Consider the following 13225-nt stretch of genomic DNA (forward strand, 5'->3'; position numbering starts at 1 on the left):
TTTCCCAAAAAATTGAGTAAAAATGGGGTAAATAGTGTTTCATCTCCAACAATACTCCATTTTTATGCCAAAAAATATATTCATACTATATTCTATTATCCCAACTTATATAGATTGTCAAACACGCCCCTCTACTAATTTAAATTTTAACAATTATATAATCAATATTTTTTCATTACATTAAAATTAAATAAACAAGATTATATCTATAATACTCTTATAAATAAATATTATACATACATTTATAAAAATATTACATATACACTTTTAAATAAATATTATACATACATTTATATAAAAATTAGACTACGCACTTTTAAATAAATATTATACATGCATAGATAACATAATTATGCGTTGGAATAAATTTCCCACAAATGATCAACTAACGCATTTCGTAGACTGAAGTGTGCTTCTTTATCTTTAATATTTTTATATCGAGCAAGAAATTGTTGGAATTGACTGTCTTCATCTGTCGTCAATTCAACCTCTATCGGTGGCACTTCTCTTGCAATTTCAATTGGTGTGTCAAGATCATGTTCATCATTGATTATCATATTATGTAAAATAATGCATGTAGTACTTACTTTTTTACAAAAACAAGTTGATCCTTGAACAATCGCAAAACGTGATTGGAGAACTCCAAATGCACGTTCTACATCCTTTTGGCATGCCTTTTGTTGTGTAGCAAACTTTTTTGGACTTGTTGGTTTATGAATAGTTTGTACTAGAGTGGACCATTTCGATATATACTATCAGCCAAGTAAATATCCTATGTTGTATTGTGTCTCTTGAATAACATAAAGATCAGGTGGTGCAATATCTTGAGCTAGATTGCAAAAAAGATGGGAAGACTCAAATACATTTATATCATTGTTTGGTGTTTAATTACTTTTTCCGATTTCTCACACCTTTTGTTTCCATGCATGTGAGCATATATGAAGTTAATTCCATGCATAGTAATGTGTCATGTTAGCATCTTTGAATATAAACTCCAAGTATGATAGGAATCTTGAAATTAGTGGACACTGGTCAATGTCATACATGAAAATCTTTGAAAGTAGTTAGCATCTTTAAAAGCCAAATACATTGTATATATATAGATTGTCACCATAGTTAATATACAGTTAACAAAAATGCCTATCCGATCAGTTGGATTTAGTCAAGAAGAAGATATGTTTTTGTGTCTAGCGTATATTGAAATTTCTCAAGATCCCATCAATAGTGTTTATCGGTCATCTGATCGATTTTTGGTCTGGCGTCGAAGAGGCTTACAACACTAGAAAAGTTCGAATCTGGAGTGAACGTACAAGGAAGTCTCTTCACGGATGAGTTCTAAGAATTGAAAAGGCAACATGAAAATTGCATTCTTGTATAAAACAATACGAGGAAAGATGTCCAAGTGGTGCTTCATCTAACGATATTGTACGTATAATATGTAATTTTGAATTGCTTATTTTTATTTAAAAAATAAACTTTTTATTTATTCTTACACATAGTTCGATAAAGCCAAACAAATGATGTTGGAAGATCCAAAGTTCACAACAGGATAGAAATTTGATCATATGTGGAACGTTGTAAAAAACTTTGAAAAGTTTAAAGATGGTAAAACTCATACTCCAAAAATATCAAAACCACCAGGATATGTATCTTCGGGGTCTAAAAGCCGCATCCATGACTCTTCACAAGTATCTCCTGGAGTGTCTTCATTTTCTTAATATTTAGATGAAGATGAAGATATAACAGGTGGTTATCCCTCGGAACTGAAAAAAATCAAAACTGAAAAGAAAAAAGGATGATCAAATAGCATCGGCTGTCAGTGTCATTGATGAAGGGAATAAACAAATTTTAGAACAATTAAAAATATCATCTGCTCAAAGACAACAATTTTTGGATAATCAAATCAAAAATTATGCTTTGAAACAAGTTAAAGAAGATAACAAAATGTTGTTTCACGATGTGAACACAATAGTGGATCCAAACGTTCGAGCATTTGTTTTGGCTGAACAAGCACAAATTTTAGCAAAAAGGGCCGAACAACATAATCAACAAACTCCTCTGAAATCTTCATCATATGGACAGTATTTTAATTACCTTGGAGGATATGGATCTTGTTTACCTAATTACTAGGCTAATAGTATTGTCACTTGTTGGTTTTTATTAGACTATTATTGTAATATGCAGGTTAACTACATGTTTTAATAGCATACGTTATTGTGTTTGTATTATATATTTTAATTATAAGCTTTTGTAAAATACGTTATCGTTTTTTAAAATTTCAATATGTATTTAACTTTTTATATGAGATTGATGAACAAAAAGCAAATTATATATTTTTAATTAGTTAATATAATATAATATATAACAAAATATTATAAGTATTAAATATTATATTTAAATTATAATTAGTAGGTAAAAATGAACTAGAAATGTATAAATATATAAACAGAGGGACTAAAACCGAAAACAGAAATTTCACCCCATTAGTATAACACCATATTTGGTATAATACTATTCATATACCCAAAATGGGGGAATAAATGAGGGAGAATTGGAAAAGAATGGGGGAAAAAATGAGAAAAAAATGAAAAATATGAGTGGGTTGGAGATGCTCTAAGCACCATATCCATGAAGCAATTCAAGATTTTAACCTTCTTTTTTTTCTTTTATGTGAATAAACAATAGTCAAAGGAAGTTTGATTCCATCACAAGAAACCGGTTCATGATTTTCACAACTATAAAACTCAGAGAGATCATTCAATGAGTATGAGTCCCCATATTTATTAGGGAAAATTACTAATATAGCCATAATGGTTAATTACTTGTCAAAAAATAGTCAAAAATTTGATCTTAGCCAAAAATAGCCCACAAAATAGTAGTCAACATACGGTTAATGGCGTTGACTACTATTTTGTGGTAATGGTCTACTATTTTATGAACCGTTTGCTTTTTCATGGCTCATTAGCCCAATGATATATAATGTGTAATTTTTTCAGATAAGGTCATTTTCCACTTTAGGTTTTTGGGTTTGGCTACTTTTTTCTCTCAATGGAGCACTCGAAAAACAACTAGGTTTGTCTACTTTTCATCAAAATTTTACCATGTTCGTGATTAGAAGTAGGTTTTGTGTATATGTTTAAGTTATTTTTTGGAAAAAAATTGAAACAAATAAAAATAAAACCGTAGGTTTCATACAAAACCTACGGTGTACAAGTGAGCAATGCACAGATTGTGCATTGTTGACTTGTACACCTACAGTTTCGTATGAACTGTACGGGAAAATATTTTTTTTAGTTTTTTTTTTGAAAATTTGATACTACACGATCGGAATTATATATATATATATATATATATATATATATATATATATATATATGTAATATATGGATGATTTTTTTTTTCATAAAACGCAAAAAAAAATGTACATAATTTCACAATATCATATGATTAGTAAAATAACGTTTGAAGTACTATTATATATAAAATATAAGCAACAGACATGATTTGGTTTTGACCGTCCATTGTCACTGCGAGCAACATCGTACCATTGAATTCACCATTTAGGTGACCACCATCAGTCCATCAATTATTAGGGTCGGCCTACAATATTTGATGAATGTTTGTACCTACAATTATTTTTTATGGCATTAACAAATACCAATTAGGATTCATATGTTATATTTGGTATAAAAAATTATCACTGCTTACCAAGCAACCCAGCGCGATATACACGAACTCAAACTGATCATCATCATCTGCTCTTATTTGAGTAACAGTTCGTGGATTATGCTTGACCAAGTTGTGCAGATATGCTGGTAGTTTGGTGAATGAATCCTCTTTGGTACCACTTAACATCAACAATTCATATTGTTTTGCCTGCCATGCTTGTTGGTATGAGATATTGATTGGAAATTTCGAATTAATGTCCCTCACAATTTCATTACCCCGATAACTCTATTATAATCTCCGGCCAATAATTCAGTGATAAAGTGGCCGAGTACCTTTGTTGTCGATGATTAGACTCCAAGTTTGTTGCACAACAAGTGTGTTGGTCAACAACTTTTGTGACATGCAAAGCAGTAGTCGATTTGATTACTCTTGCCCTAACCATCCAAGAACAATTTTCTATCAAACAAACCACCTCAAACCTTTCTTTGCTCGATCTGGTAGTCTTATATTGCTTACCTTGTTCCATGCATTGTCTTCCAATTGCAAGCTTGAGCAACTCTTTGTCATCAAAAATGTCTAGAACCTTAATCTCTTCATTTATATCCACCCTCTGACATGGAATTTTCACATCATCGTTTACAGGACATGAAGGCAATGCGGGCATACCATGAAACATGGTATCTGAATAAATAAGTTTTGGTTCATCAACAAATTCTTCTCCATTAGAATCACTCTCTAGGCCGGATATATCCAACTTGTCACAATTCGCAAACTCGCCATATCTTGTTAGTTCACCATCATGCAAAAATGGAACTTCTTTGTAACACCCGTTTACTTATTAGTTAAATATATAAACTAATGAACGAATGGTAGCCTAAAGTAAATAATTATATATGCAGGGTGTTGGGTTGGAGGAGTTAATTGCCACATTTCTATAAGTCGGGGGTTAATAGTGTGTGTTTGGGAACCATTTTATAAATATTTATGAAGACAGGGGCTCCGTGGTAATTATCTGGATTTAAAAAAAATGGAGGGGTTGAATATGTTATAATTAAGGCTTTGGGGGCCTGTTTGGCAAATTTTGTACCAAAGTTGTAAGAGATTTTAATGGTGAAGGCTAAAGAGTAATTATCGGATTTATATTGAAAGGAAATTGGATTGCAGGGGCCTACCCTGCCATTATGGCAAAATGTTTGTGGGTATCAGATGTATTTATACACGTTATGAAACCCTAAACCTAAGGAATGAAACAGCCGCCACTCTCCCATTTCGTGTCCGGCACCACCATCTACCTTATTCACCATCTCCGGTCATTAGAGCCCTCCGCTGCCACCTTATTACCCCTCATCCCTTGCTGTTGAATAACACCGCTTGCACCACCAACGTTTCTGTCGGGCAGCGTGTGTAACCGAGGAAAAAACCACCGGACAGTCGCCAATGTGCCCTCCCCGGTGAGGATTGCGTCGTCGTAGGCGATGTTGTTCCGCTGCTACCGTCCCCAGCGACATCAGTTGTCCCTATCCGCCGTCAACGAGGAATAAGCAAGCACCATTTACCGCTGCTTTGTCACTCACAGTTCCGTTGTCCTTCTTCTTTTGCCAAGTGTTTCGTTCCAGCTTTGACCACCATCAGTCGTCGCCTTTAGCCGCCGTAGTGGTCGTCAAGGATGTTGCTGCCGTCGTCACGCGCCACCAAGTGGTGGTTGCGTCCTTATCTGCAAGAACGGGCTTACTGCGGTCGTTGCTGCTTGATTGGAAAATCGGAAGAAGCCACCGCCACCACCGTAGGGTGGTGGCTGCCGTCTCAAGTTCGTTGCTGCCGCCGCTGGGAGCTGCCGGGTGGGTGGCTGGTGTGTGATTTAATCTTCAACGTGTGTTTATTTAGGGTAGTGTGTATTTTTCATGAGTTCATTGTAAAATGTAACAAAGAAGAATAATGAATAGAAATCTCGAACCACCACCGTATGGTGGTGCCTGCCGCCACCGGCCGCTGTGTCGGGTAGCGGTGTGCTTGACTTGTGAGTCGACTCAATTGGGGATGCTTGAAACCCTAATGGGCTCAAAGGAGCCCTAATGGGCCCAATGAAGATTAATGGACTCTAAAAGACCCAATAAAACCCTAATGAGCTTATTAAGATTTTAGTGGGCCTAATAGGCCCAATAAAGCCCTAATTGACTTAAGAGGCCAACAAATTGATAAGTGGGCTAATATTTGGATTGGAAAACCCTAATGCCAATGAAAACCTAACTTTAAGAATTAATCGGGTCACACACACAAGAATTATTTAATAACTTGGAATATTAAATAGTAATCATTGGCGGAAATTAATCTAAGCAATATTGGACTTAATGGATTAAGTCCTTAATGGATTAAGTCCTTAATGGGTTAAGTAGGAAACTTAACCCTAATCATCATTTTATGTGAAACCCTAATTTTACTTGGGTTTATTGTTGGGCCTTTCTTTTAGGCCTTGATGATTGGGTTATTAAATGGACTATCCAAGATCAAGCAAATGGTATAGGGTAATTTAATGGGCCTAGGGCAAGGCCCATGTGAGGGGCTTGGGCCCAATTTGGAAAATTGGGCCATAGATGGGGCCTTAATTATTATATGATGTTGGGCCTCAGAATGAGACCATGTATAGGCCTAGGCCCAATTTGGAAAATTGGGCCATGTGTTAGGCTTTGATTCCTAATTGACTTTGGGCCTACGGATTGGGCCTTGGGCTTGAATAAGCCATGCTTGGGGTAATGTAGTAATTATCCAAAGTAAGTGCTTATGGTTATGTAGTGAGACCCAATTATTAATTGGGTTATTTTTTGATATTGACAGATCGGGAATCTGTCATCCAGCAGCTGGGGTTGAGTCTGCGGGACTTCAGCAGTGTGGGATTGTGTCTACGGGACTTCAACAGTGTGAGCTGAGTTACCTTCCAGTAGCGGTGGGTCTAAGGCCACAATGTCGGCCCACCAGTAGGAGACGTATAATAGATGATTGTCTCTGTGATATCATCTAGGTTTGCTACTACCTGATATGTGATATGCTAGCATGATATGTTATAGGTGATAGTAGTAGAGTTCGGTTGTTAGGACCGGAGGGTAGTCAGACACCCCAGATATGTCTGACAGTATGTGATGTTATGTTTATATGCTAGCATGACCTGTTATATGAGTTAGAGGTAGTAGGAGGGGAGCAGTCCCCGAGTTCGGTTGTTAGGACCGAAGGGTAGTTCAGACACCCCAGATATGTCTGACAATATGTTATGTTATGATATGTGATAGTAGTAGTAGTAGTAGTAGTAGTAAGGGGTGAAATAGTCCCTGAGGTTCGGTCGTTAGGACCGAAGGGTAGTCAGCACCCCAGAACGGCTTGACATGGGTACTCAGCACCCCAGAATGGCTTGACACGGGTAGGACGGCACCCCAGAATGGCCGCATGGGTAGGTCGGCACCCTAGAAAGGCCGTACCGGGTAGGTCGGGCACCCTAGAAATGTCTGGCAGTATGTATGTTATGTGATTGTATGGTATGTGGTATGATGGGGGAACTCACTAAGCTTCGTGCTTACGGTTTTCAGTTTTGGTTTCAGGTACTTCGTGTTTAAAGGAAATGAGCCGGCTTGATCGCAGCGCATCACACTATGGTTTTCCACACATGAGATCCTTGGGATTACACTCTGATATGATTTTATGTTTTGATTATTGACATTTTGGTTTGACTAGGGATGTTTTTATGAATGTTTTATACTGATGGTTTTATGTAATAACTTATTTAAAAACGAAATTTTTGGCCTTGAAATTTGCGATGTTACATTCTTGTTTTCCAGATTCATTACCAACCTTATTCACCACGTCTAGTGTTTTTTTTGTTCAAAGTAATGATTTACACCAACATCATTAACATATGTACCAACATCATTATCACCGATATACTTATAATTCTCCGGTGTAACATACATAATCGGTTGTAGCACTACATTTACATTTTCAGCGACACTATGATATTGACTTTTAGTTGGACTTTTAAAATTACCTATTGGGTTGTTTCTCCCTTTTCCACTTGATAAAATAGTTGCAGATGCCTTTCCTCTATCATCCACTTCGTTACGCCAAACGCCTTCTTCAACCACCACATTGACAGACACAAAATTATCTCCAACAACATTTATTACCATGATCAGCTTTCTAATATCAAGATCCTCAACAATAATACAATAATAGAGTTGTTTTGGATGTTGATAAGCCAGACTGACTTTTGATTCTTCGGGAAGACCCATCTTGCACTTCACCAAATGAACAAATTCGGTGGACATGGTGGTTTCGAAAAATTCAACACCTAAATAAAACATTCTCGGATTGTATCTGGGTGGCCAAACATATGATAATTGGGAATTAACAAACTCCCATCTTCTATCCGTAATGAGCAATATGAAATACTCGTTACAACTCATTATGTTAATTTTGAGAATAAAGAAGCTAGAGAGAAGTATAGTTTTCAAAATACGAAATAGATCCAAAAATATGAAATACTTAATATATATATATATATATATATATATATATATATATATATATATATATATATATATATATGGTAGGTTCAAAACAATAGTCCACTCTGACAAAAAAGTAGTCAAGTTTAACAAAACAGTAGTCCACTCTGACACAAAATTAGTCAAGTTTAGCAAAACATTACTCAACTCTGACAAAAATGTAGTCAGATTTAACAAAAAAGTAGTCAAATTTAACAAAAAAAAACTATCAAATTACCAAAAAAGTAGTCAAATTTACCAAAAAAATCAGTTAACAAATTCAAAAAAATAATCTACAATTTAACAAAATATTATTCTATTAATTCTTAAAAAACTAGTTTATATTTTACAAAAAATATTTTTTTAACAAAATAATTGTCAAAAAACAACTCTACATTTTATAAACAATATTTTTTTTCCTATTTTTTCAATCAAAATAATTCTAAAAAAAATACTGTCCATTAAAAAATATAAAAAAAATAATTGTCAAAAAACAACTCTATATTTTATAAACAATATTCTTAATCAAAATATTTCTAAAAAAATACTCTATATTAGAAAAAAAAAAAACCATAGCTTTTTTGCACTAAACCGTAGTTAAAAAAATTGTAGCTTCTTTACCCAAACTGTAAGCTATGGTTTGGGAAACTGTAGGTTACGGTTTGGGAAACCGTAGTTTTGTCATAGAATACCATAGGTTTTGAAATATCCTACGGTTTCGTAACTTCAAAATAAAAAAAAATTATTGAAACAACGAAACCGTAGACGAAATAGTGAAACAGTAGACGAAAATATATAACCACTGTTTCGTGGGCCAGTTTGGAACAAAGCATAATTTTTGGCTAAAAATTATTAATTATCTTTTTAATTTGACTAGTTTAGTAATTACCTCTATTTATTACTATTTGATTGTTAATCCATCGTGGGTCCCATGTAAGTTATACCATATAAAACACAGGTTCTTTCTTGAATGATTTGAAATTTTCCATTTGATAAATCATCAACAACTGCATTAGACATCTAAAAAGAAACACAAGATCATCTTATATGTCGTACCAAAGAAAAAAGAGAAAAAGAAAATTAAATGGATGCAATAAGATACCTTCTCTTATCAAATTATCTTCTCAAAAAAGTTATTTAAATGTGAGAAATGGTGTTTATAATTTTGATAGTAATAATGATAAAACCAATATATTAAATTTTATCGTGAAAAGGTCATTACTTTGTTGTTTAACATTTGAATTTGGATAATTAGCAGTTTATAGGTTCCTGTTTCTATTGCAGTACTAGGTGTAAGACCCGTGTATTACACGGGTTGATTAAATAAAATTTGCGTATGAAAGTAAATATTAATTATTTTTAAAAGTAATATTTTGAAATAATTCAAACAAAATGATGAATAATGAATAAGCAAGTAATTCAAAACTAATTCAAGTTGAGATGTTATAGAATCAAAACTAATTTAACGAAACGATAATAAAGTTACTTTTATCTATTAAATACATGTAATTATATAATATGATATTTTTGAAAAATCATAATTATCGTCATCTTCTTAGAAAACTTTATCAAATTGAAAACTAATTCAAGTTGAGATGTTATAGAATTAAGAACTAATTTAACTTGAAAAACTCAGTAATTAATTGTATAAATTACCAAAAAAATCAATTATTAACCTCAATTTTTAAAAGTATAGAAAACCCTAAATGTTATCACAATAATGACACCATGCAAATCTTCGGAATAGGATTGAAGCCAAAAGATTCCGGCTAGATCTTCCTAGATTTGAAAACATAACTCTTTCATGGCCATGTAACTCATCGGAATTCTTTTCTCTCTCTCTCTCTCTCTCTCACACACACACACACGCATCGCCGAAGCCAGGTAATAGCATTGTGTTTGTTTTTCATGCTCTCATCCCCGCCAGAGTCAAGATACACATAAATCTCCAAATTCTCTCTTTTTATGATGTAACTATAAGCTAAAACACTCTCCTACTCTAGTTTGTAACTTTGTATGTATAAACATTAATGGTGATAAGCCTGGTAAGTAGTTAAAATGGTAAGTAGTTAAAATAAAACTTTGGAACAAATAATATAGTTGTGTATGTGTAGGCCTATAGGCATTAAAGTGGCAGAAGTAAACAAAAAGTAAAATAGCATATTTAAATATTATTTTTGGGTCTCAACAATCAGTATATTACAAATTACAAACTAATTAATTCTTCATTTATTTTTAATAGACCATATTTAAGAGATTAGCATTATATCAATTATTTTATTTTAAGCATCCATATTTTAAGTTAATTTCGAAGATTTAACGAATCATATGTGGAATAGATTAGATTTATGTTGAGTGTGGAGTTATAAAGAAATTGTTAATTTATCTCTATTTTATTTAGAGTACTCGTTTTGTTTGAAAATATATATTTATTGGTTTTTATTTTGTTATTTATCAATGTTAGCTATATTTTCATGTTTTTCTACACCAAATTAAATAAAATAGTTATATGTTAATTTAGTTCAAGTCACTTTATTTAAAGGTTTTAGCTTCGCCCCTGTAGTGACAAAATCCTTAAAAAATAAAAGGCAATATAGTGACTTCCATGCTCATGAAAAATATGAAAAAATGAATATGTTGTACCAGGGGACCAAAATGCCCCTTTCATCCAAAAAGTTCCAGAATCACATCACCCCAATTTGAACTTCCAAAAAAGCAATTTCCCAAAAAATTCTTGTTTGAATACATACCCAATTATCACATTAAAAACACAATTTCCAGTTGTACATATCGTAATAGCAAAGTACATTGCTATCACCCTAATAACTTCAAACCAGATTATTCTATCCTACGGCCCATTAAAATCAATAATTCTAGTATGAATATCATTTTATTCAAATAAACCCAAAGTTTTAGAAATTTCATGAATTAGAATTAATTTTTCATGCTATACTTATTTATGACCAAAATACCCTTAACCTTCATATACCCTACGACAACATAACCTTCATGGTTATTTAGAAGGTAACAACATTCCAGATCCAGGTATAAGCTTGGCTTTTAACACCTTTAAAGTTAGTTCTGATATGTTTTCTCCAAATTTCCTGAGTAGTAATGTTGAATAACAGGTTAGTATTAATTTGAATCAAAAGAAAAAATAATGATAAGAAAAAAAATGGTTAAATCTACATAAAAAAGGAATATAAAAGTGGGGTCAAGAAGGGAGATGGTTCTTAAAGAAAATGAAAAAAGAAAATAGAATTATTACATACCTGTTCAGCTAAAAGATTGAATATTCCTATCGCCATCTAAAAATATCACAAAGAAAAAAGAAGGAGAATGATGAGGCAAAAAATAGAAATATAAAAAAAAAAAAGTTGATGAACCTTGGATGGAGGAAGGAATGAACAGGTGGAAATCAATAGATGATAAAGCCTTTTTGACATATAAAACAAATACAAACACATTGTAAATTAAACAAATCGGTATATAAGAATTAAAACACATAGTGATCAATAACGGAAAAATGTGTTTTTTATAGTACATGTATGTAATTTCAAAACCTTACATTGTAGACAATAGGTATTCCCAAAATGTATGACAAAGTGATTGATAAGCTTATAGTCAAACTCAGTTGCAGCTCAAATTGTGCTGAATTGGTGAATCCCTTGTACCACGATGACTTTGACAAACTACACATACTTCCTCATATGTTTCTCATCATTCAAACCCGTAAATGGTAGTAGTAAACTAACCATTATGTATTTTAAAACCAAATTTATAGAATATTTTTTTTCCAAATATTGACTTATCATAAATTTTAGTTTTTTTTTTTTTGAAAAAAACTTCCTTAAAAAGATGCAAGGACACACACACACACACACACACACACATATATATATATATATATATATATATATAAACACTATCACATACATATAAATAGAGCGATAGTAAGCACTACAAATTTAAATTGCATAAAAAACCATGCAAAAAAGTTGTTCGACAACATAATTTGCATATATTACCTGGTTAAATGGAGTCATGGATCACCCACAATATCATCAACAATAAAAAATTTAATTGAATCCTAATTAATATATTGTGACAGTGGGTTAAGGCAGCTAATCGACTAAGTGGATTAGGATTGTTAGTGAGTGAAGCTTTGGGAAAGCTTACCAGTATATAAAAAGTAACTAAAAATACAACACCAATGGTTAGGTTTTATAAACTATGACCAAAAAAATTACATAACTTAATCAAAATGATAAGGAATAAGTAAATGGAATTTTGATATTAACATGGAACAACATGGAACAACCAAAGGTAAGTTTGATGGATTATAAATCGAAGTAAGCATTCACTATAATTGATTATCCAAAAAAAAATGATTCAATTAACTGATACCCCAAATTATAAAAGGAAAAAAAAAAGATTCTATTACCGTAGGACACAAAAGTTGAAATGTAAAAGAGATTAGTAAATTGTGAATATTGCAGGACTAAAGAAGGAGAAATCTTGAACGAGAGTGGGAAAATAAGAACCCCGATAGAAAGAATGATGGAGGGGAGATGGTGGTGGTGGAGATGACAAACGTGAAGTTTTGTTGAAAGAGAGATTTTTGAAAACCTAATCACATTCCATATACAATTTCATCAGCAAAATTGATTCGACTATCGTTCTTAGTAGTCTCTATTATAGAGTGAAACGGAGAGATAAAAAAGGAAATCATAAATTGATTATGCGGATGATTTATTGCTGATTTACAGGGATTCCGTTTGAACTTTGAATTTGATTCGAGTAGAGGAGGAGGAAATCGAATAGTAGAGAAAGCGAAAAGGGGTAATATCGGAAACTCACTTAGATGGTATTGGCGGGATAAATCGATTGGGAGGGGCTAATAGAATGCCACCTCTCCAAATTGCTCTTATTTATTAGAATAGGAGATTGTATAAAAAAATGTTTTCATTCAAATATCTAAGAAAAAAACATTATTTTGATTTTTTTAGCAAAAGATACATTACACT

General features: G+C 32.7%; 1 pseudogene; it reads left to right on the plus strand.

The window, feature by feature from the left end:
- The first annotated feature begins 1136 nt into the window (after positions 1 to 1136).
- On the plus strand, positions 1137 to 2130 carry LOC145096009 (uncharacterized; annotated as a pseudogene).
- The last annotated feature ends 11095 nt before the right edge of the window (positions 2131 to 13225 follow it).

Source organism: Lactuca serriola, chromosome 3, assembly GCF_051521515.1.
Source record: "Lactuca serriola cultivar US96UC23 chromosome 3, Lser_US96UC23_V15, whole genome shotgun sequence".
NCBI lineage: Eukaryota > Viridiplantae > Streptophyta > Magnoliopsida > Asterales > Asteraceae > Lactuca > Lactuca serriola.